General features: G+C 42.2%; 2 long non-coding RNA genes across 2 annotated transcripts in view; one reads left to right on the forward strand and one right to left on the reverse strand.

Annotated features, from left to right (window-relative positions):
• Positions 1-25264, reverse strand: part of LOC146176217 (uncharacterized) — a 213261-nt gene extending 187997 nt beyond the window's left edge. The window contains exons 1-2 of the long non-coding RNA XR_014701172.1: positions 25139-25264; positions 24227-24315 (exon numbers count right to left, since the gene is read on the reverse strand). This is a non-coding gene — a long non-coding RNA (uncharacterized LOC146176217). The remainder of the gene's footprint in view (positions 1-24226; positions 24316-25138) is intronic.
• On the forward strand, positions 228-5743 carry LOC146176222 (uncharacterized). The gene is made up of 4 exons (XR_014701171.1): positions 228-614; positions 2426-2597; positions 3072-3152; positions 5050-5743. It is a non-coding gene; the product is annotated as an uncharacterized LOC146176222 (long non-coding RNA).
• Positions 25265-26104: the final 840 nt, after the last annotated feature.

A 26104-nucleotide genomic window follows, 5' to 3' on the forward strand; every position in this document is an offset into this window, starting at 1 on the left:
GGGGTATATGGCTGCGTAACTTCGTTGCCTTTTATACACAAGCGGCGCTGCTAATATAACCCAACACCTAAATAAAGCACCAAAAGTAACGCTAAAATTACAATTACACACGAGTGCTTTCTAAAAATGAAACAGAAACTGAAACAAAATTTCACCGCCAGGAGGCCGCCGATAGCTACGAACGCTCTTTTCAAATTTCACAATATGGCCGTTAGCATTGTGGGGTGCGTTTCGACCACGTTTCGACGAATGCTGAATGTGCTTCTTCGATTGTGTACCCTCGTGAAATGTGTTGCATTTCCCATGCATATGTGTTACAGAAGTGTGTACGCTTGTGAAGTGCCTTCTACATGTGGTGTTTAACGCAAACGGGCATTTATCGTGTCGGCAAGTGTCCGGGCTTCTTTTTGCTTTGCTCGGGCCGAAGGACTGCTGCACCGCTTTATGTTTGAGATGTTCGAAAAAAGAAGGCATGGACGATTTTTTTTTCTGCGTGACTAAGAGGTATATGCGCCGACTACATTGCACTCGCGCTGAAATCGCACTGGTTGGTTCGGTGCCGGTGATACGAAGGCGGACAGCGTACTTTGCGGCTGATGCAATCGTCTGTAAAGGTAAGCCTATTCTCACGGATATTGGGCTTTGTGGGAACAGTGTCCTACCGGATTGCTGCAATCTGTGTCTTTTTGTACTGGAACGCTCTAGAATGTGCTGAAATGAAAACGTAAGACACGCGCTTGTTTTCACCTGGCTGCTAAAATGACATCGCACATGTGGTAGATGTCGCGGCGAGTTACGCAGATTTCGCTCAAGAACATCAGTCTCAACTTTCTTGAACAGAAATAATGTATGTGCTACGTTTCCTTGCATTTTGTGCGCGCAGGAAGTTCACGAAACGATTTTCGTTTCTTGACAGTTTGATACTTGCGCTCAGTTCGCAACGACTCGGTTTTGTTCTACCGTTTCCGTTCGTGCGGCAAGGTCATGTTGGCGTACTACCTTAATTCTCCTAGCACTCTCGACTCCCCCCTCCCCCCTCCTCCCTTATCTCTTACACTTCGCGCTCGCTCTCCTGAAACCTCTTTCATGTTTCGTCATCTTCTTTCACTCGGAGCGCTGCGACCCCCCCCCCCCCCCCCATTTTTTTTTTTATTTACTCGGAGTATAGGCGCGCACCGTCCTGCTGCTCGGGGAGCGTCCTCCCGCAGCCCTTCTGTTTAAACTTTTTGTTCGAGGAGGCTATGTTCGTTCTCGGCGGCCGTTCAGCGCGGCACCCCTCTGCGCTCGTGCTCTCGGCATCGAAGTGCGCTGGTCGGCCGGCCTGGTTGCATAATAGTTTATTCCAAACTGCGTAAACTATATGCCGCTATCATCAGCCTATGTTATTTTCCCCGCGTCTGGAATGCCCTTTTTAATCACAATGGGAGCATTTTTCATTTTACGGGGACCATATTTTGCGGTTGCATGGAGTGTGAATTTGCATTTTTATTATGCTTCTTTTGTTATGGCGTTTACTTTCGCTCTCGAAGAATCATTTAGGTACGTATTTTATTTTCAGCAAGACTTCAATTAAGGCACTTGTACACGTGCTAAGTCAGCTGATGTTGTTCAAACCATCCAGTTTTCATTATTTCTGTGGTCACATTTCAACATAACTGTTTGACCGCATTACTTGATTTTTGTTGTGTCTTTAGACTAGAATAAATGGATATTCGATACTGATGCCTCAGCATTCAAGTAGAGATCGACAGCTTCAATTCTGTGGCCAAATATTGTACCGGATGTTGCTATTACAGAGTTTGATTCTGACCAGATGTTTACTTTTTTTGTATTTTGCTTAAATGTACTTACATATGAAGCGGCTATCATAGCCTTAGTCGCATATGTTTACCTTCTTTGCTCATCATAGTGCGCGTATTGCAGGCAAATTTGTGACTTACTGTTATTAAAAAAATTGTAATGTATGTGTTGAAAGCAGTTTACTGATTTAAAGGGCCCAGAAAACAATTTGACTTTCATATGCTAACGATGCATGTCTGCAGATTGTCTCTAAGAATTGAAGCCTACATTTTAAAGCTGAACGGGGACCTTTAGTTTAGAGACATATTACATATTTTATTGCCATTCAGCCGTGTGCCAAGTTGAGGGAAGGAGGATCATAATTTTTGCTTTATTTTTTAAATTAGATTTCCTTATATTGCTTGCAGTTTGGCGATGAGTGGCAAAATACTGATGGTTTTTGCAGGTTTCTAACCTTAGTAAATATTTGTATTTGCTGTTTGCTAATGCCAGTTTTTTTTTTTTTTTCAGATATCTACAAAGGCATCAATTGCCTTAGCTTTTGTACAATGATTTTTAATATTCAGTTACTTGAAACATTGAGTAAAATGAATTCTTTATGGCTACCATTCACTCAAACTTGCAGTTCTTACATGACGTCAACATGCTGATCAAGAAGGACGGCAAAGAGGCAGTTGAAATTGGCCTTAACAAGACACTTGTCTTGGTTTTGAAGGACACCATTCGTGCAAGAAAAAAAGACATTGCCCGGGTGCTCGAAGTATGTTCTGAGGGAATGCGTGAAAGGAGGAAGAAGCGTAAGTATTAAGCTGTTTCCTTCTGTTTGCTGCATGTGCTATCTAATTGGCAGTTTTTCGCTAAATGCCTACATTTTTACCATTTTGCATTGCCTTATAGATATACTAAAAACATGGCTGAGCATCAGAAAGAATAATAAAACCATAACTAGCCTGTGCATTTCCTCATATGTAACAATTTTCGCATTAGCTAAATTTAAATTACCTATTGTTCTTCTCCATTGTAATGGTGCAGCTTTTTCGAATCTGTTCAACTAGCAGCAGAGAATTAGGTGATACCTGATTCAAATCTTCACAAGATTTGCTAATTTTTGCTGTCAGATGTTTGGCTTTCAGTTTGCGTGCCTCTACATGTTTTCAATTTTGTTTATTTGCGTTCCTAAATTAGACAATAAATTATCGCCTCAAAACTCAGCTGTCTCTTTTTACCTGCAAGGGGGTACACCATTGTTGTGTTGCTTATTTCTATTGTAGATGTACAGACAGTATGCATTATGCAACTCCTGGCAAACATTGGGAACCAGCCGGGAGCTCTGGATGTTGTTTGTATCATTTGTAAGTATTCTCTTTGTCATTTGAATATTCAGGAAGCCTACTTGAAACCGACATTATTAGCGAATTTTCTTTGTTTCTAAAATGGTTTACAGTCTAACTTGTAATATGTATTAGCGATTCATAATTCAAATATATATACTACACAAGTTTTCATCACAACTGTGAATTCTTTGTTGTTGTAAGTACAATCAAAAGCACTTTTAAGAGACTCCTGCCATCACATGGTTACCACGTCGTATAGCATACAAGAGTCGCCTGATGAAGCACTGGTAATGTCAAGATTGGTGCAGTGTGCCATTTGACTAAGCACTATGCTGCAGTGGACCAGCAGTGCTTTATCAGATGGCTCTTGCAGGCAGCTAGGTGGGGTTTAGCATTTGCTGGAAAGGGGTCTCTCAACCTGCTCATGCATGCTAGTACCTAACATGTTCCTAATGTCTGGAATATATAATCTGAGACTGCTTCAAAAGAAATATTTGCCACATTCTCTTATCCTACAGGCTTCTGAAGGTGGATAATGCAGTTTAATAGTTGTTTTAAAAAAATGCTGTAATTTGCTAGCCAAGTTTGAAATGATGTAATAATTTTAATTCTTCTGATATTAGGTTTACCACATTGGTTGGGAGAAAATACTGCTGTGTTTCAAGGTTCATGCTGTATAAATATAATGCCTTCAACTACAGATGCTAACATTTCATGCATTAACCATGTGGCACTGTCATAGACATTCTCATTTATAGTGAACATTCTCAATAAATCCAAATTGTTATTTTTGCATTTCAAGTTAGTCAACATATTTTTAGTATTCGAACCTTTAGTATTTCAAAGTGCTCAGACTGCCTGCCGCTATAACGATTACAACTTCTTGAACACTTGAGCTTCCTGCCGCCTCTTGAGGCTCACCACTGATGTTCTGGATGTCTATGCATACAATGTGCTATGCGTGGAAAATGTTTTAACATGCCATGCTTCAGTGTTGACATTTTTTAGAGCTTCTGCTGTTTGGTTGTTTGGTAATGCTCTGCTGTTGCACATGTAATTGTCGCTCAACTCAAAGCTCCAGTGTACACTTTCAATGAATAATGTGTGATGAAGTTTCAGAACTGCCACATAGAGCAGCGAGAACACTTTTTCCTTGTTACTAAACCTTAAATGTAAGCGCTTCAGGAAGCATTGCGATGACCTAGGGCTTGGCTGGTTCATACTTAGCACAAGAAGACGTGCAAAAGTTCAGAAATGCATTATGTGTTATGTATTACATGCACTTTTTTTTTTTTTTTGTAGTGCCCCATCACTAAGTATGCTCTTTCCACGTTTTTTTTTTTTGTTTGGTTCTGCAGTATCTACTTGGCCAGTGCGGGGTATGCTGTAGGCCTTGTGTGAAGCCTTCAGTTGAGCTGTTAATATTTTAGTAGTAAACACCGTGCTCCAGTGCTGTTTATTGTTTATTTACATTTTTAACTATCATAATAAGCATTCCAGTTCACGTGAAATGAAAAGTTCGTGGGGCAGCATAGAAGTTCTCTAACCCAGTCGCTTTTGATGTGTGTAGCCATTTTTGTTTGATAAAATAGCTTGCATAATCTAAAATTACCATGCAACAGCATGCTGCATGAATAAAAATGGGTTGACCTTATGTGCTCTCATTTATGACTTGATCAGACTGCTGGCTTTGTGCCTCCTGAACCAACCATAACAGTATACTCTGCATTGTTAATTGTGAGATAACCACCTGTGGTTTCCGATAGGGCCCTTTTCCAGCACACTGCTGTATACTAAAGGGGCATTGGCGTATTCTAAGTATAGAGTAGAAAATATGTTCAATTTGCTTTTTGCCAGGTGCAGTGCATATTTATACAGCTACTCTGTTATGCACTTCTTTCACAATTTTATCAAGGAACAGGAAGAAAAGCCTGCCACGCCGTGCGTCGGATATACTGGGAGCAGCATCAAAGAAGCTGAAGAGCATTTCCCCTTCATTCAGCAGCGGAAGCTTCTTCGAGTCATCGACTCTACTTAGGGTATTGTTTCAATAATGGGTCGATTTTAGCTGTTCAATCTGACATATGACAACGGGTCCGACAATTTGTGCTGCTTTATAGAGCACCTCTTTTTGGGCGTCTGCGTGTCGAAGCGAAGATGCGCTGCACGACGCTTTATTTCATCGCTTAAGGCCGAATTTTATGCAAGCGCACGCGTTGACACTGACATAGCATAGGATTAATATTGTGTACTGCGGTTATTGTTGCATACGACTAAAAGTTTGTTGTTGTTTTTTAAGAAATGTCACCATGCTGTTGTGTTCATTGTTCGGTTCTGTTTTTGAAAAAAATTGTATACTTTGTTGTCTGCATTTGTTGGAACTGTTTTGCTTCTTTCATTTTTTTAGGTATTTACGTACATACCATATATGTTTTTGCCCGTCTGCTAGGCTCTCGGTGGAGAGTGGCAGTATTGTTAAATAAATGAGGTTCCATAGCGCGCATCAATGAAGAAACAGAACACAAGTGCCTCCCTGCCCCCCCCCCCCTCCTCCAGCACCCGGGCACCCACTAGCCCGAACCCTGACCCTTCTATGCCGAATAAAAGACTTCCAGTTTCCTTCTGTGTGACATTTTTTTGTAACATGCTCTGTGAATTTGAAAAAACAATCATATTGGCATGGGCCATTCGAGATGTCAAAATAATGGCATGCAGCATCTCTTTACATGCTCATTTGGCATTACAGGCGGTTAAAAGGAATACCATTAAGCTTGATTGCAAATGTGCACATAGGAAAAGCATTAAGGAACGTGTAGTGGCAAAAGTAATTCCTAATTAGGGAATGCAATATATGGACGTTATCCGCACTGATTTTTATCAAGGGGTGTAAGGGTGCAATGCCACTGCTTCCACCCTGCAATAGGGTGTAAAGGTGATGAAAACACCCCAGTGCTTTGGTCCCATAGAAGGGTGGTATGACCAACCGAAACACCATCTTTGAGGGTGTACTGGCACTCTGAAGCCACTTTTTTTCAAGGGTGCATGGGTGTTAGTTATAGACATGCGAAAACACCTAATAAGGTGTTTTTGTTTTTACAGTGTGACATTTTTTTTTTTTTTTACAGTGCCCCCTTTCCTCCCAATACGAAATAGTTTTCCTCTCCCTAATTCCGTTTCCTGTGAACGCGAGGAGGGAATTTTCTCTCTCTATTCTACCACCTGTAAGTCGGGCTTTCAGACGGGCATAATGACTTTTTTACAGGTGAGACATTTGTGGCCACGGAATAAAGACTCAAGTTCACCTATTTCCTTTTTTTTTCTACTTTTATCAGCCGTTCATGCTATTGTTTGACTTACATCACCCAGCCTTCTTCACCTCCCCCCTAGCTTGGCAGATCATTTACTTTAAGCTCCTTTTTTTTTTTTTCAAAAGAAGACTTGGACACGTGCTTGGGCACTCTATATTGAGGCACTCTAAAGGGCATGTTAGATCGGACTGCGCTAACGGTCCAGTTTGTACAAGCGAGAGGGAAACAGCAAACAGGGTGAGTGCGTTTTCTGCCCTTAGTCTCAACTGGTTCACGTTAGCGCTCTTCAATTCAACATAGCATGTCCACTACCGCGACCTATCGTTACTGTCTTCTTAATTGGCACCGAACCGCTTGCTACCCAATCACTCAGCTCCGAGCCAGTGTGATTATCCCTCGCATCATTATCTCCCAGCCAAAAGCACTCCTTTAGAAATGCGACTATCTGCTAAGACTTCAATTTGTTATAAAGATATCTTGTTTGACTTCGTTTTTTCCTCAGAGCTGCTACAAGGGCCAGAATGTGGAATGTCCACCCCACTGCAAGTGTCCATCGTGGTGGCAGCAACTCATTGGGAGCCGGAGCGCTTGCGTTCATAAAGAATGAAGAAAACACGTCAACACAAATGCGTCCTTTACTTTATTTTACGGCCCACCGCTAACTTGACAGCATCTATAAATCTACCCTCTGATCCTTGACTGCATCTCATTTTAGTATTAACGGGTCTGTGGGGAGCTCAGCAACGTTCGTGATAAAAACGCTCCATCGATATGGACCCTTGAGAATTTTCTAACTACATTACATTGATGGTGGCCCTCGAGAATCTGCTACCTGTCGCCATACTGTTCATGTGGGCTTGAAAGCGCCCGCTCTCGTCAGGGGTGTAAATAGCTATCTCCGCCTCCAGGAGAGAGACAGCTGTTCTCTTGGAAAGGGCAAAATATCTAGAATCTGTTTCCGCTGTCGAGGTCTGTGCAAAAGCCCACGGCAATGTTTATTTACTAATGCATTAGCATTAATACATTCATTGTGGAAAAAACAAGGCATTAGTTTATATAGTAATGCGATATAGTTAATAGCTTCATTCACGAAAAAAAAAGCACCACATTGTATGCTGGCCATGATATTCCGTGGCCTAGTTAACCATAAAATTCGTTGATTGACAAAGATATTCCTGATGTCACCGAGTCATGCAATATAGCCGAGCGCTGATTGGCTAACTAGAAGTTTGGGGCCATGCGACCACACAATTTGACATATAGTTAGAAGTTGAGCTTACAAGTGGCGAATTGGCAGGTAATATAGACGAGCCCTGATTCGTCACCGGTGTGTGTGGTGTCATGAGGAACGGGGCGTGGCTGAGTTTGCAGGTGCTGACAGTTGACAGCTCCGTTGGTCGCGTTGCGATACCATTGCACATAACTATAAAACGCTAGCATTAGGATCTTCATCGCGCAAGACATGCTGTGGTTATCCCTAAATTTTGATGACTGGTCAGAGCAATGGTTAGGTCAAAGGACGAGATCACATGTCATGAGCTGCTATTCGTTGACGGAGGTGTTAGATCATAAGCCCACGAGAAATGACCGACTTGACAGGTACGCTGGTCACGTTGCGAAAACATTAGAAATCTCATCATCCCGGATAAAGTCTAGCGTGATTAGTATAAAATTGGCTGACTGGTCGAGACAGTGATCACCTCACTCAATCAGATGTCATCATTGTCTGTAGCAATCAGCAAATTTTATGACTAAACACTTCAGCTGCTGTCCGTGATAAGGCTTCTAAAGCTATCACAAGTAGCCGCGCAAGGCCCTAACGCACCTGCCAACTCTGCTATGTCACGTGGTCTGGTGCAGTTCACGTGATGTCACTAAATCGATTCCAAAAACTAAAACGAGTGTCATATCACACCTTCACAAAGTTCAACGCACCTTTCTGGCCATTGAATGTTCATTACACACTGGCACCCCTAATTACTGAAAAGAAAGAAGGGTATCAGCTTCATCGCAAAAAAAAAATACTATTAGAAGTTCAGCGCAACACCCAACTAGCCCTACTCTCACAAACGAAGTGGGAAGGAAGCACCCTATAAACACGAGGCAAATCACTCCTCTAAGCACAACAAAGTAGGCCTTAGCACTGACCTGGGAAAGAACACCGCAGTTGGCTCAATGCCGAAAAGTACTCACCCTGAGGTAAATGAGATTAGGAGAAGAACGAGATCAAGGATGCTCTACGAGCAATGGAATAACGAGACATGCACTCTTTGTGTAGACGCTGTCGACCCAGTTCACAAAGTTACGAGTCTGGCACTTACCAACCCAAAGGGGAGCTCTTACACAGGGTTCGTGGCAAGAGAACGGATCGCCTCCTAGTTCAAGAGGCCTTAGTTACCAACACTATCTCATACACAACAATATTAGCATACTCGTAAGAAGCATTTAGAAATCATAAAGACGGATCGCAGAACCTTACATTATTATTAGAACCAAATCTGCTTATAAAGTGAATACATGTAGTTTGGTCCCAGGACATGAATCCATGATGGGTAATGAGGGCGCAAATTGTCGCGCACGAAAACTCCCCCAAGCGACTCAGGAAATGGGATTAATGGTACATGATACTCATTACTTGCGCCCCCGTGCTTAGCCACTACTGAGCATACAGGTAAATCTTTCTACACCTGCCGAATAACTTAAGAAAACAAGAAAAGCGTATCTGTAGTAGAGTACAAACCTACTCAGCCATAACACTTAGAGTCCTCGTATATAGTACACATATACAAATCAAACTGCACTCTTAAATAAAGGGAGTCGGATGGGGGAAGTCACAACCATTTAACTCCCTTCAATTACTTTGTGACTCGTTTTTGTATGAAGGGAATCCTACAAGAATTAAGTAGTTGCAACTCCCTCCTATCCGGGCTTCCAACCCCCCCCCCCCCCCCCCCCTTTATGTGGCCCCAGCGGAGTCAATGACAAAGGCGATATGGAGAACTTGAAACGGCGTCTAAGAAATAATCTAAAAGCAGCGCCTTTCGAAGGCGTTTATAGGAAGTCAAAGGAAAGAAAAAAACTGACTAGATTTATGCCATACTTTTAATAACAAAACGTATTTATCTAATACTTAAATGCACTTTTTTTCATGAATATTGGCAGATCGAACTGCCATTACATGAGTTACGATTGAATACAAAGCCAAAAGCGCGTAATAACGGGCGTTCGTTCGATTCGGGGAGCATTGAGATCAAGTAATAAAGCTAATCACTGCACGTTCCCCACTATTCGTTGCTGTAGACTTAGTGGCATGAACGGACATTTTAAGGGATTGGTACCGAAACCGAGCAAATGAAAAATTGTTATCGGATAAGGTAGGGCAGAAATTCATGGCTTTAATCCCATTCCTTCTCGGCAGTCCTCGCAATTCGAGGCTGCCCTATAAGCATCCAATTGCGCTTATGAACACAAATATCTAATGCGCCAATGGAGACCTAGACATAGCAGCGACCTGCTGATTATTTCCTTATTTTCAATAAACTGTTTCCAGCAACAATACCTTACTGTGAACTTGCTTATTCAAATGTGTGTGCTGTCTATGGTACTGAGACAGAATCAGGAAAAGTTGCAACAAATGCCTTTTTGATGTTATCGCCCTCTCCGCGCATAATCTAATTAGGTTACCCCATAGTTTACCTATTTATTAGTATCTAATAAGCGCCGAGAAGTGCTGGGTGAGGGGCGTATTTTAAAGAGGGCGTACGGTAAGAAAAAGTGTACAATTTGCCAGCCTGCTTTCCTTTTCCTAACATGATTGTTTCATTTTTTGTTATCTTACCGGAAATTGTAACATTGCACATTCATCTTGCCAGTGCCAAAACGCACTAGTTAGCCGGCGTTCAACGCTGAAATAGAGATACATAAACCATCGTGATTCAGTTTCAAGTACCGTACGGCATCTTACTGTTGTGCTTTTAAGTCTTCAGTTAACATCTACTGGTTGTCACCGATCAATTTACAGTGGATTGTTACTTAAAAGCGGCTGGCAGTAGATGAGAATGTTGCCAAATGTATTCAAATAAAATCAATTGCACATTGGTTACTGGCGGGAAATTGAACGAATTACAGTAAAGTACCAAGAAAAATGCACAACTTGCATTTACTTGCAGGTAGTATGGAAGGAAGAAATACAAAAGCAAAGGCTCTTTTAAATTTTAAGTGTGAGGCCCTTGCGGTGCGATGAATGCTAAGGGAAGTCGACTGCATTGACGAAGGCACTACTCCAGTCGGAAGCATGGCACTATAGAAATCAATCAAAATTAACCACCTTGCACTAGGTAGAACTAAAGATTTACCGCTACATAGCTTAGCACAAACACGGTGCAATCGTTTAATTTTTGAACTGTCCTTCGTATATTCAACACTCCGGTGTCCTTTTCTGGCCGTCGCACAGATGATGTAAGAACGAGGTATACGAATACTTGTTGCAATACAGATGTAGTAAATTCACATCAGATCACCGTTTTTAAACTTGACTTTTTTTTTGTATACAAGCACGCAGCGGCGATTTATAAAACAGAAATTTAACTAGTTATTTCCTCCAGTCTAAATTTGTGACACCACTGCTTTGTTTTCTTTTTTTTGTTTTTTTCACTTAGCCGTCCTTACTCTCACCGAATTAAATTAAATGCAACCAGACCCCTGCATTATTGTAGAGAAACGCAGCAGAAAAAATTATACGAAGGCCAAACGTTTGTTTCTTGGAGGATGATCTATCGCGAGCGAGGCTTAACTGGCCAATTCGAGCGAAGTAAAGACACAAATACCTGAGAACTTGCGGCCCATCCCGTCTTTGGTGCCCGTCTTCGTTTCTCCGCGTTTTGCACTTCGTTTTGCATTCAAACGCACAACACAAACTTGTCACGCTACTCGCTGGTGCTGACGCTGATGAACATCGTTGGAATGATCGTTTGGTCAGTCATTCATCAGTTGTTGCAAGTTCTGCTCGCGGCATAAAATGAGCTTTCGTTGTGAGGGAAAACTATTACGGCTACCGATTACTTTTAAACCCAGTATTCCTGTGCTCATAGCACATCATGCCTTTAAAAGCCGTATTTCCTAGCCTAAAAGCGACCACTAACCGCGCGGTGGCAAAGCGATTGTAAGCTCTCATTTAAATCTAATAATTAGGCAGCGAATTTCGATAACAAAGACCGCTAAGAGTCGTGCCCAATATAGGTATAGCAAAATATTTTGTTATGCTATCTTAGCGAGAGTATGTGACGTGTGTAGTGCTTTTTTGTGCAGTTCTTCCGCTGCTACGACAACGACCGTGCACTCGGAAAATTGTCGCTGCTACAATGTGGTATCCCAAAACTACACAAAAAAAGAAACAGCTCCGCGAACAACAAATTTTCCATCCTGTTTTTCTGTAGGATTGTTCAATTTAGCAACGTCCTTAATTCACTGCAGTTTGAAATATAATTTCTCTCCATCGAAATATGGCAAACATATGATAGTTACATCGGGAAGGAAGCCTAAGAGTACCACCGATATTGGTAAAAACAGGTTTCGTTTACCCGATGCAAGTGTGCAGCTCTACAGCTAATGTCCAGTTCGAGAATTTCACTGCTCACATTTCCACTAAATCTTTCATTATGCTTATCTTAGAGCAAAATATTCTTGTTTATAAAAATACAACGCAAATTTCGACTCAAAATGGTTTCATAAACCTCCCAATTTTCACCGTATTTCAGCGCTATCGTCTAGGGTCGCCGTCCTCCGGTGTCTAGTATCAGCCAATGCGGATCTGGCTACATTGCAGTTTTGACGGGGCAGGTTTGACGTGAAAGTGTCTCTCTCTCGCCGGCTGCATTGGCTGACGTGGAACCTGGGATATGGCAGTTTTTCATGACGACCATGGAACGCGTAGGGTGCTTCTAAGAGTTCTCGTCCCTCGCTGTCTTTCCTTACTTCGCCCGTGTTACTTTAGCGCTATGAAAAATGATAGCATTCATGCGGATGCTGCTGGTGTCTCAGGCTGTAGCCAAAGTTTTACATATCTTAAGCCGAACTAATTTTTACACCACTGCTTTCTTGGCTTAGAAGTTTCTATTTTATGAGTTTGGATAAGCATCATTCCCTCAGCACCAGTGCCTTGGCTGGGACGTGTAGCTAAGTCAAAGTCATTTTTTCATCTCTAAAACGAATTTTGTGCATATTGGGTAAATCACTAGCAAATAACCATAAGTGTTTCGCGGAAGCCAGTGCAGGCAACAGTATATATGTGAAATGAAAGGGTGCACTACTCGCTACCCTTAATGCCTCCTTTACAATAAAAACAGTCGTGAGTTATCTTACTACCTTAGTCATCTCTAGCGCCAATCTTTTCTTTCGAGCATCTTGTGCAGTGCAAGCCATTGGCATGATATTGATCTCATGTTGGCAATGCCCAGCCCTATATATGACCAGTACATTGTAGACACGCCGCCAATATTGGGCGCATTGTTTCTGTTGCCTGCGATCCGATAAAATATTTGTTTTGTTGTGGAGCTTCGCTATTGTCTGATGGGCCTTGAAGATCACAAATACAAGCAAATGAGTGCAGCTTATGCAGCTGGTTTTTCTTGAGTAAGTGCAGGTGTTTAGAAGTAATAAAGACCATTTTTATGTTTACTGGAAGGCAGATTGTGGCGGGCACATCTTAAATGATAGAGGCGGGCGGCTTTCCGCAGTGGAAAATGGCTTCAGTTGTTCTGTCAGCCAGAATATGGAAACACCCGCGAAATGTGCTTGAATCCCTCATTCTTAAGGCAGTGATCTGCCTTATTGCGATAAAGGTTTGGTGAGTGGATTTGCGGTTTATTAACCATTACATGTTTAAAAGGACATTTTGTAAACATTTTTTTTTGCCCAAGCAGAGTTTGTACATTTTCCGGCTGCATGGCGGCAGATCACTCCGTTAATCATCACTTCACATATACAAATCTAATATTTCAGTTGGAAAACTTTATAGAGCATTTTTTGACTAATGCCATATTTTTGTGCTATTTTCAGCGCCGAATCTGTGGAAGATTCAACCCCGCGGAGTTTTGATACAGTCGGGTCAACTGTTGCCGATGTCAATAAGTCGTGCCGGAGTCATGTGAGTCATGCGTGGAACTAAAGTTTCTATTAAAGCATATTCCAAATAAAAGGCTGCATACATGTTCTAGAATGTATCTACAGGGACGGATTTTGAATATGCATTTGGTAGCCACGCTGTGCAACATGACGCCCTGTGAAGGCCTTAAAAAAAAGTTTGCTAGTCAGCCTGTACTTGTCCTGAGTGCCTGCTTGTTTCAACAATACAATAAATGTAAATTCATACTACAGAATTATTAGAAATGTGTTTAGCGGAGCTACCTGCAGGAACCGTACCCAGAGGAGACCTTCTACTATAGAGATCTTGAAAGGCGAATGCATCTCAGTACGATTGGATTCTAACGTCCTTATCATTGGTTATATTAAGGGTTTTACTGTCTTTTTCGCATAAACAACGTATAATTTTTTTTTAATTTACCTTCGGCGCTCTTACTTCCTTCTGTGCGTATCTTGAAAAACAATCTTCTGTGTTTACATCATGTGTTAGGCTTTTACGTCATGTCTTTACATCATGTGTCTTCTGCCTTTACGTCATGTGTCTTTACATCATTTGTCTTTACATATGTGTTAGGTATTCTTTTACCAACACAAGTTGGTAAAGGAATACCTAACACATGATGCATGAACTGTGGACCAATTACGCCTCCTCAGCACAAATTCTGGGAAGCCTGACGACCAATAATATACAATGACTGACTAACTCGCCACATGAACTTTTAAATCGAACTCGCACTAAGAGTTCACGTATTTAAATACATGCCCCCCATCATGCCCCCGTCAAAATGTACTCTTTCCACACTATCATCAGCACGCACATCACTGTGGCACCTTAAACTTAAGTCCAGACTGGTCAGAGGAATGTAACTCGGCAATAGGGTTTGTTTCTTAACCCTCTAGTATGAACCAACAATGAACTATTATGATCCAACTAAGTATGAACCAACTAGCCCTTCAGTAAGTACTCCTCTAGAATATCAGTGCTGAAACCTCTTAAGTTATAAATCTGTGTAGGGTAAGGGGAACTCGTGTCCTTACCCTTCGATATCTTTTTGCCTTAAGGGGAGCCCTAAGTGTTTCCTTGTAAGGCTGACAAGTGTTCCCTTATACTGCTGATACTTCTAGCTATAACACGGTCACTACTAACAAAGCGTAATTGCTTTCGACGCCGCTATGCAATAAACCTAAATGGCAGGTGATGAGAAGCATCGCATCCGGGTCCCTCTGTACTTGTGTCGTTTTGCTTTGGCATTCGCCTTCATCGTACGCAATGTTGCTGTGAAAGCCGTGAGCGTGTTATGGTTACATGTGGATGACCTTGTAGCTGCCTTTGAAGGGTGTCTAACCAAGTTCTTCGTCTTTCCGCTTCACGCAGTGGTGTGGCGATTGTCCACCCGAATGCGAGTGTCCATGGCGGCAGTACTTCATTCTGTCTCGACACTGTGTTCCGGCGCAATTTAAGCACTTGGGAGGGGACATTGCCTTCTAGCAAGAGATAAATAAATCATCTTAAACCAGAAATAGTTGGTGTCGAAATTCATTTAGTTTATTTAGAAAGAAATTGACTTGGGGACAAAGATTCAGTGCTCGGAATTTGCAGTCTCCAGCGGGTTCCAAGTGTGCTAATATGTGTCACGTATATGAAAGTAAACCAGCAGAAAGAGAGCCTACAACTATAATAACAAAATATAATCAGCATCGTGAACGTCTCACTTTTGAAATCACATATCATATTGCAAATAACGTTTGGTTCTGGCAAAGGTTGCAGACTAACATATACACAAAAGAGATTTGAGCAGGCGAAAAATAGATACTAGGCATCGAACGCAAACTGTTCTATATATGGTCCACGATGCGGAAACTAGTACAGTCTGAAACGATATTCTGTAGTACAAAACACCATTCTGCTTTCATTTATTCACAGTAGTTTTAGGGGCTTTATTTTTCTGTGCTCCAGCCAGAAAAATCGACGGAACCTTGTTAAAATACAAAAACGTCTCGTAGTTTCGTGGTAACATCAGACTTTTCTGCGAATGTGTACATATAGTAGAATGTTTGTAGTAGTTTAGTATATTGCGCACTGGTTTTCTGTATTTCATAGTTCTGCTGTACTTTTTGTTGCAGGTACACAATGTTCTAATGTTACTATAGGAATTTTCTGCGGTCATTAAAACTTCAAGACCACCATTTTCCCGGCCTAAAGTCGCATACAAATTATATTGGGACAATCGAAATTTTTCTTTAGTTCTTTATAAGATCTTTAATCGTGCTCTAAAACCTTAATCGTGCTACTTGTGTGGTACGTTTTGTACGAAGTGTTTTATGCGTTCAATATCGGTTATAAGCAATCTTAAATACTTCAGATGGAATTCAGTGGATGAGCTGCCAGACACAAAACAAATGACATTTTCATGCTTAAGGAACCTGTGCAATCTGTTACTTTTGAGTTTTTTTCTGAACACTGTATCTACTGAGATCAGGTTAGCGGCAGCGACCTTAGATTCCATTTTTGTGCGAATTATTATTGAAGATGAGAAAGTAAACGATGTTATGACAAACTTAGCAGGACTTACTACGCTTGGCGAAAGATTTCATTCGTCAGTGCTGAAAATACAGAAATTAAAAGGAGTCATTATGGATACCATATCATGTGGTGATAACGTTCATAACACCATTTCAAGAATGCATGGACGTATAGGGGTCATGTGGCAATGCAGGCGCGTACTAATGCATAGCACTCTCAATCTCATAGTCATTTCTAATCAGAGATGCAACGAGTATATGTTATTTCATATTGTTGTTTATTTTATTATTTATTTTGATATAATATGCGCCCAATTCGAGCTTCCGTCAGGGCGATCACAAGAAAAAATCTGCTTACATGCAAATATTTTTAGCAGTACAGAAGAGAGTGCTGGGGAAAGACAGGACACGCGCAGCTCTACGTTTGTCCTATTTTTTGTTGTCCGCGAGTTCTTTTTTAGTGCAGTTGCCCTATTCGTACGATTACTACTGTACTTTCTCAAATACATCTAATATGAAAACCCCTATTAAACACCTGATAGAATTTGCTTCCATAGTCTTCAGATTCCGATATTTTTGCTCAGCGTTGCCGTCACTACCGGATTGTCTCGGGGATGGAGGCAACAAATGCTGAGTCGCATGCGTTGTTCTTCTGCCTGCGTACCGGTTTCCAAATTTAGGTAAATATAGTTTAATACTAGCCTCACGAAAATTTAAAAAACAGCACGAAACTTTTATCGAAGAACACAGTCCGCAACCGAACGTATTTCACTTGCTGAGCTACAAACCTTGGCCATTCATAGAAAAATTGCTAGGCTCAAGTTCCTTTATCAACTTTATAACAATAAATTCAATTTAGATTCCAGCTTGTACTTGCGGCCGCCCGGGAGACTGTCATCTCGCACTAATCACTCCTTTGCAGTGATGTCGTATGCGCCAAGAGTTGATGTATTTAAATTTTCGTTTCTGCCTAAAACAATCATTGAATGGAACAACCTTGACCGAAGCGCATTTGAAAAAAACTTGTTCTTTAGAAACTTTTGAGAAAGAGTTGAAAATTTGTTGTGCCGCTTAAATGTACATTGCCCACCCTGTAACAGCCCGGAAGGGCTAACAGTACTTGCAAATAAAAAAAAATTCTTCTTGCTTGTGGCGCCACAGTCTTTTTAGTAAAGTTCTCACAAAAAAAAAGACATTTTACTCACCAACCGAGTCTGAAAATCTGATCTGACACAAGGATTCACAAATTTCAGTCGAGAAAAGTAGCCAATAATCTGGCAAAAAGGCATTCCGAGCTATTTACGGTTATCACGGCAGACCCCACTATATAAAAAGCACCTTCTGTTCAAAGCAAACCGGGTTTACATATTTAGCTTGTTACGGTATGTTAAAATTCCTTCATTCCTGACCGTCCTCCTACTAAATCTTAATTACCACATTCCAGTTGTTCTCAATAACTCAATTCTAAGTTTTATGTTTGGGCTCGCTAAGAGAATTTGAAAAAGACAAAAGCCAAATATTCATGTTAACCTCAAATAATTACCTTTATTCTTTTTAAAGAATGCGTTTTATTTTGTCATCTGAAGTTGATTCTACAGTTTTTTTCTTTGGTTATTTGTGCCATGTTTATTGTCTGCTTTGAGAGTGTGTTCATGCGTGTATATTATTTGCTGTGATACTGCTATTTTTTTAAATTAAGGGGTTTGCTATAACACCATGTTATAGTTTATTTTCTCTGCTGCGCACTGCTTTACACTGTGCTAGGGAAATGTGACCACTTCAGGCCTAACTGCCTTTTGTCAGCATTCCTTGTTTTATTCGTAAAAGAAAATAAAAAGTCAGTTCAACGCATCCCAAGAAGGTAAGGAACAAAAGCTCAGGTTGTTAGAATGTCAGTTACTTCACCTTTGCTTTTTTGTGCTCGTTACGTGCTATAAATAATCAGGGTTATTTTGTTGCTAACGTGATAAATGCCTAATAATAGCAGTTACATGTAATTGACAGTCCCTGTGATCCACTACAGGGAATCCTAAAAACGCATGACAGCACGCCGTTGCCGTTTTCTAGACAGCTTTGACACGTCAACACACTCTAAACACGAATAAGCCTTTAAAGGAGTAAAAAGAGAGTAGCTGTTCTTTAGCGCACTCCTTATTAAAATCGGGGCATGCTATCCGAGCCCTGCGGCATATTTTCATCGCTAAAATTACACAAGCTCATTCTCACTTGAACATATGCGAGGCTCTAGCAATTGCGAAGATTGAAATACGATTTTCTGTCCTCTAATTAATAACATCTATACCTTTATTGCAGAGGTTCATTGCATCCTATTACTGCTAATTACTTTAAATATTATTTAGGAAGAGAATATGCTTCTGCTGAGAAAGTATAGCATCCCGTATGTTTAGTGGTGAAACAACTTGAAAGCTTGAACAGAATACCATGCCCCTAAAAGGAAGTGCTCATGCTACACCCTTTTTACTCCCGTTCAGTCTTCTTTGTGTTTAGTGTGTAACAATAACAGTGAATACTTCTCTTTATATGAATTTATGTCGTCATATCTGTCTCTGCGCATAATCATTTCATAAAAAAATTTATTGAAGGTCTTAGCAAATGTCGTGCTTAACTGTGAGCACAACGTTTCACTGATGTAGATAGAAGGATGTAAATAGTCATTTTTTGAGCTAGAGAGAAGTTTGTTTCCACCCGTTAAACGCGGCACACAGCTTTGGACAGCCTTGAAGCTGAGGCGCAGTATGTTCCCCAGTTCGGTTTCATCGTCCTTGCGTATAAGTTATAACTCTGTAGCAAACTTCAGTGTAAATGTGGAGAACGAGAGCAGTTTCGCTGTTGGCTGAGTCCGTCCTTTTGAAATCGTTGACCAGCTGTCAATTTGCATGACTCGAACCTATTTTGGTACTTCCATTCCTTGAGCAACGATCACATTGTACTCACCTGAGCACGTCTTAGAGTTCACGCGTTTCGAGAGTTGCACACTCGCGAGGACAAAAGGAGCGAAAGGGAAGGTCTGGTAAAGACTTTCTCGCTTTTTCTTCCCCGAGAGAAGCTGCAGTATACGCTTAAGTATAAACACAGCTGTGGAATGAATGCCCAACAGCTTCTTTTAGGAGCTTGAACCTATGTCGACGTAAACGACCATAAACGTGGAAAACAGAGATGGCATCCATCGGTATGCCGACTCACTTTTGCATTTACTGGGACGAAAGTTACACGAAGGACGCTGCACCATGATTCTTACTCTTGTCTGTGTCCTTGCACTGATCACTTGGTGAGTGATTCCATTGTAATCAAACTTGCGGGCGACAATAATCTCTACAGGAATACAACATCGCTTAATTGTCCCTTTCTAGCGAGGCATCCACAACATTAAGTTTCGGTGGTTTTGCCGTTTATGTGTCCATAAGGTCACGCGTAGCAAATTTAACAACTTAATAGTTGTTTTTTTTTTATGTTAAGACCGTTAAAATTAGGTTTGCAAGCTCTTGATGGGGATCCCCCTTTAACAGGAAAGAGCACCATGGAGGGTACTTATAATAACTGCATGAAAGCGCGTCGGGTTTAAAAGGTGCAGCCATATATATATCCACCACTGTGTTCCCCCAAAAAAATTGTCTTACCATTTGTGATTTATTTCCTTCAAATATGTGCAATGTGTAAGCTTGTGTCATTGAAATTGTACGATTGGAGCTCGGACAGAATAAGTACTAATCTGTTTAAGAAAAATGTGCAAATAACTTTTTGATCTCGAAACGACAATCAAGCCTTTGAAAAAAAAAAGTATTTTTATTTTTTTCAGTATTCGAGCTACACAAAATTCGACTAAACGTTACCCGCATATCATGGCCCGTTACGGGAACGAACCCTGCGATTCATATGTAAGTAGATATTCTCAGCTCAATATAACTGCAAAATCAATAACGAATAAGGATATTTCTTGTTACTATGCTTTTGAAGCTCTCCTGCTTGTGTTTCTTTTATATCGTGACGGGGCTACAACAGTTAACAGTAGTGTCATCATTTCACATCTATCTCTGATGTTGTGGTCTATCCGGTGCATGAATATTGACTCTCCGGTGACATCCCATAAACCTAACCGAGCTTAAGCGCCCCACACGAATTCTGACTTATATAAACTCGAAACGTGGTTAAAAAATGCAACATCTGATGGACCATTATGGCCCCGCCGGGGTGGTGCAGTGGTAAGACGCCCGACTACTGTGCCGGAGTTCCCGGGATCGAATCCCGGCCTCGGCGGCTGCGTCTCGATGGAGGCGAAACGAAGTGGCGTCCGTGTGCTGTGCGATGTCAGCGCACGTTAAAGATCCCCAGGTGGCCGAAATTACTCCGTAGCCCTCCACTACGGCCCCCCTTTCTCTCTATCCACTTTCACTCCCACCTTCATCCCTTCCCTTACGGCGCGGTTCAGGTGTCCACAGAGCAAGTGTGACAGATACTGCGCCTTTCCCTTCCTATGAACCAACCAACCAACCAACCATTATGCTCAATTCGTCGACCTCTGGCTGTCCGCGCTTTATTGCAGATGAATTAGGTCGAAAGCCCTTGTCTCGACAGTGGCGTGGACTATACGGTGTCCACAAAAGGTGTAACCTCGAACTGCATGATCAGTTACATGAAAATTAATTATCGAAATTAATTCAATACAAATACTTTATATGTAATGAATAATGCTAGTGACAGTGCAAGATTAGTGATAGTTGCTGATATAGGTATTAAAATAAAAAGAGTAATGCAGTGATAGCACCTAATGACCAATGATCGGTATAGTGACACTGGTATAGCTAGTGATAGCCATGTAACAGATAGTGATATACTGGTGAAGATAGGCATTGATAGATAATTATATATAGTCATAGCGACGGATACTGATAGTACTGCAGTGAAGTATAGTAACGGTAAAAACGGAATGATATATTGATGATAGTAATTGGGTGATAGTGATAGAGATGATGATAGTGCAATGGTTGTAGTGACATACATAGTAGTAGTGATAGCGAATAAAGTTAGTGACGAAGGTAGTGATGATGGTGATAATGTAAATAGAACAATAATCCCATGATTTCAGTCCAATGAGGTCGTGGGTTCGAGCCCGAGCTTTAGCATTTTAGCTCTTTAGCAGTCTTAAGAATAATCCTGTAATTATTTTCTAAGCGCTTACGGATCGTATGACGCGGAATTCATGCCAGTGTCGATTACTTTGAAATTGCTGCAAAATTGAGCAGCGGAACTATGCACGCACATGTCTATACCTAAACAGCTTTGCGAGGAGAAACGCTGGTTCTTTACTGGTCATAGTACGTTCGCAGTGAGGCTTTTATGGTGGCAGCCACTTAACACGGCCTCAGGCCTCAGAATAACGCTCCGTGCAATTCTTAGTTCTTCTGCGGGCCCTCTCAAAGCGAGACCGACCTAGAGGTGGGGCCACCGTCGCTCCAGTAGTGTGGACCGGCAGCCGGCGGCGCTCGCAGAAACGGCGCACGAGGCGTACTTCTGCTTCCGAGTTTACGGCGGGTTTGTTGGCGATGAAATCGTGCCCTATGCAATACATTAGCGATTTACTGTTTAGAGTGTTCCAATATTGCAGAAAAAAATCCATGAATTTCGCCAATGCAGCAAAAAAAAAAAAGATGCGCGGATTTTAGGACAGGGCACGCAACCTTTTAGATTTACTGGCATCGCTTTGCACACTTTTTGCATTGTGCGACTCTCATAAGCCAGATACTTGGGCCTGAACATGACATATCGCCTTTTCAACAGTGTGCGCGTGCCTTATACGAGTGAGACAGGCAAGTTTAGTGTCAAGCCCACGGTGATACAAGGTTCGTGCTCTGACCTGCAGTACTTTAAAATGAATCGAGGCAACCTGGTTCATTATATCGTACTTGACTCGAGGATTAAGCGCGTTAAATGTAGCACTGAAAGAGTACTGCCAGGCGAGTTGCCGTAGACTGAGTGGGCATCTACTTTGGCTAGACAATCAGGCACAAGTATACTCCAAAAATGAGATTACGTATGATGGGACTGTACAGGAAACCTCGCCGCACAGGAAAGCCGACTGCTCACGTCTAGAGTGGTGAGTGGATTGAGTTTACCGAGCTCACAAAGAGACGAATGCTTCTAGCGGCAGATAATCTGATAGTGTTGCACTGTGGAATGACTCTAAATTATTTCCTGAAACCGAGGGAACTATAAGAAATTTCTTATGTGTGTGATGTTGATAATTTGTAAATTAGTAGTATATATATTTTTAATGACAATGAATTTCGCTTGTACACACGTACTTTATAAAATTTAGGACTATCAGCGATTATTTTCAGTAACGTTAAAGTGCAAGGTACGAATCAGTAGCGGCGAAGACATCGTAAAAACTGCGCTTGGTCTCTGTCATGGTCTGCCAAGGAATTTTGAAGGCTGAAGATTTCTTTATCATTGTAATTATTGAGCACTGACTCAATCTTATGCGAATCAAAATATTAGGGTTGCTTCCAATACACGTGCCGGATATAAAATTATCCTGAAAGAAATGGAGCTCATCTTATCATGTGACTATAAAGACGTATTTATTTCTGAAATAAACACTGACTGTTAAGCCCGTATGAAGCTATTTTCCTCCCCTTGTCATAAACAACGAATTTGCTTGGAAGACGAAGACAGCAAAGGCGAAAAGGGGTTCTAATTATTCTAGTGGGCAACCAGTGTACATTGATCTAATTGTATTATGTAATATTTAGTGAAACAGGTGCTGGGAGGATTTGTTTCTCAAACGTTCGAGCATTTCTTTAAAGCGAAATGGGCTCACTACCACTGTTACGAAAGCGCAGAAGCTTTCAACAGAAAAAAAAGATTAAAAGAAATGCATATATGGCTTTAAATAACGCGCCATGCGACATCAGCTGCATGACGGATGATGATGTAGGAGCGGGCTTCGGTGTCGTTAACCACGTGGGATTGTTTAACGTGCAGTCAAATCCCTCAGGCGAGGAGCGCCTTTCGAAACAGCCGGGATCGAACCTCCCGTTCTTGAAATCAGCAGTCGAGTGCCCTACCACTGAGACACCGCGACAGAGGTTTACAAAAAAAAGTACTCAGACAACTCTATCGTGGATACAGAGTGGCCTGTTCAAACTACAATCTACTATGCAGCAGTCGGCGGTCGCATGTTTCAGTAGCTGCAGTATTACAAACAAAAACGGGAATGCACGATTTTTGAGCGTTTGCATTAAGTTGTATTGACAGCAGCAACCTGTTCTGCTTTGACACGGCGCCTAAGACAGCACCGTTCGTTTGAGATACCGGTTGTCAATAAATCTGAAGCGCCGAAGACCGCGCGATTGATAATATCGTTTCCAGCATGACATACTCGATCTGGACAAGTTTTTTTTTTTTTCAATGGAGCGTGGAGTGATAGCCTGTTCATAGTTTTTTTCAAGAGGCAGATGGGTAAGCAAAAGCGCACAAGAACCGCGAAACAAACTCACTCTTGTACACGCCGCACGCGCACACGTAAATCACTGCGGGCTGGCACGCGACGCAAACACGCATCCACACTGAGTACGGTTCGCCGCTATGCCGCTAGGTAGCGACTCTGCTCGATCTCGAGGCCAATAGTTGCGCCCTTTCCTTCAGGGCACGGTTCAAGTGTTCACTTGAAGGGCTGCAGTTGCCGCGCCTCTCCTTTCTCCGTGGCCTTCTGCTCACCGTTTCCCGAGACAACTGCACTCTCAAAGTATAGAAACTTGCAGCTCAGCTGAACGTACACGATGAGAAAAGATCAGGGGACTCCTAAGATCCTCATTAAGGTTTTGCGGTCTCAGTTTCTCTTTTTATATCACGTCGCAGACTCGGAAGACTCGTGTTATTCAATCTCATCATCACTCATGGGACGGTCCATCTCATGTTGACTTTCATAACCAAAATAAATAGATTTTTAAACTGTGCTTCACGGCAGCGTACGCCACTCTACGCAGACTCCACTTTGATTCGTGTAACATCCAAAAACTAAACTTCTTTAGACGCCCGCTACTTTGTAATGACAGACTGCATATTGTCCCCTGCAGGTCTGCTATGACGACAAGTGCCCACCTTGGTGCAGCTGTCCCAGCTGGCTCAAGCAGTTTTTTCTGGCCCACCGCTGCGTTGACAAATGAAACATCAGGAAGGCAGTCTTCAGCCTATAAAACACAAGAGTGGCGATTTCCCTGATGTCTCTGTTTTTTATTTCTATCACTGGTGCCTCTTACACTCGGAATTATTTCGGAATTTTAATTCAGAATTTTCGAAATTATGACTCTTTAAAATGTGTGCCAGCACTGAGAGATTGCACCCTGACCATGTTCTAAACCAGGCTGAGAAGGAAGAGTATAGTTGCTTACAGCACAAATTTTAACACGCAAGTTCGGGTTGCTTCTAGGTCACTTCATACATGCCCTAATAGTGCGACAGGAGAATGAACGTCTGCCGTGAAGGAGGTCAAAGCGGGTCAAAAGTTCATGTGTATATTGCCGCAATGTTAAATACTCCTCCACTGCCTCCGCCTGCACCAAAATGTGACTGTAGCCGGTAGAGCTAGGCAAACAGATTTACTGGCACCAACACACAAGCACTGGCGAAAGAAGAGACGACTGAGCTAACCGACTTGTGAGCGAGCTCCCCGAGCTAAGAAGACGAGCGCGTGCCAGTCTCGCGAGCTCGACTAAGTGTTTAACATTGTGGCAATATGTATAGAGATTGAAAGTCACGCCTTCTAGGGTTGAGTTCGTGAGCCATGGTGTCACACATCGAGTGAAACTTCACGAGCATAAGGAATAAAACTTCGATGCATTAAAAGACAACGAAACCGCGTCGAGTGTTACATAGCAATGGTAGAGAAAGAAATTGCGAAATAATGCACGCAACCCCGCTTACGTGGCAGGTAAGACTGCGAGGGAAAGAAGCCGCACACTAACAAAACGTCAGTGTGACACAAAGACGAGTTGCGTAGACGTAACTACTCACACCGGGTACCGCAACAGGCTCTATCTTCAGACTGGCCTCCGGTGCACCATCACTGCAGGGTCATAATGTACAGTCGAGCACGATTTTAAGGTTATCGCGCGAGCGTCGACCAGCCTAGCACTCCAGACACCTGGCTACTAGGTTTGTAACAGGAAAAATCATGATTTCGCAATCTTCTCTCCCTCGTTTGCTGTTCCAAACAACAATATTCACCCCCGCGACAAATTCACCGCCCTTGCTCTCTATTCTAAGCTTTCCATTTATTGCGATAAAGTGTCCAATTTCAGATAATACTAAACAATACGTCGTGCGCACTACGATCACTGTCTGTTGGCAGAACTAAAAAAAAGAAAGAAACTGATAGCCCAACAGGGAGTGACAGTTGCTGAAGGAACAGCAAAAAGAGTGAGGGAAGCTGGCCTGATACCTCCCTCGCCTCGGCAGAGAATTTTGGGCCATGGTACTGTTCATGTTCCAAGTCGACGCTCGCGCGATAACCTTCAAAACGCGCTCGACTGTACAACACGGCCCAAGCGAGGTCCGTGAACGTCACGACGGCGGCCATCGCAACCATGACGGCCACCGACAACGTGTCCGAGATGCAGCAGCGCTACAGTACAAATCCCACCTGTTAGCTGCTTGCTCGATGCTCATCCAAGGTATTTGGGCCTTGGCTTATCTAGCTTCACCCGCCGCGATCAGTCAGATATCACCTGATCACGCAACGGCCGCGACGGTCGGAAATGCGCCGTCATGTCACATCCGAGTGCACTTGCACTTTGATAATGAAAAAGAAGCGCGCCTGAGAGCGCAGTGTGCACAAGTTGGTGTGCCGAGGCGTCAGTGGGCGGGGAGGAACGAATTGTTTAATGGAATATAAGCGATCGTAATCAGTAGGACCATAACAAAATCCGCTGCGTAAAAAAGGCACTTCCAGATCGCTCCAATGAACCCTATTATATATGA

Source organism: Amblyomma maculatum, chromosome 10 (genome assembly GCF_055883805.1).
Source record: "Amblyomma maculatum isolate TAMU_Amacu chromosome 10, ASM5588380v1, whole genome shotgun sequence".
NCBI lineage: Eukaryota > Metazoa > Arthropoda > Arachnida > Ixodida > Ixodidae > Amblyomma > Amblyomma maculatum.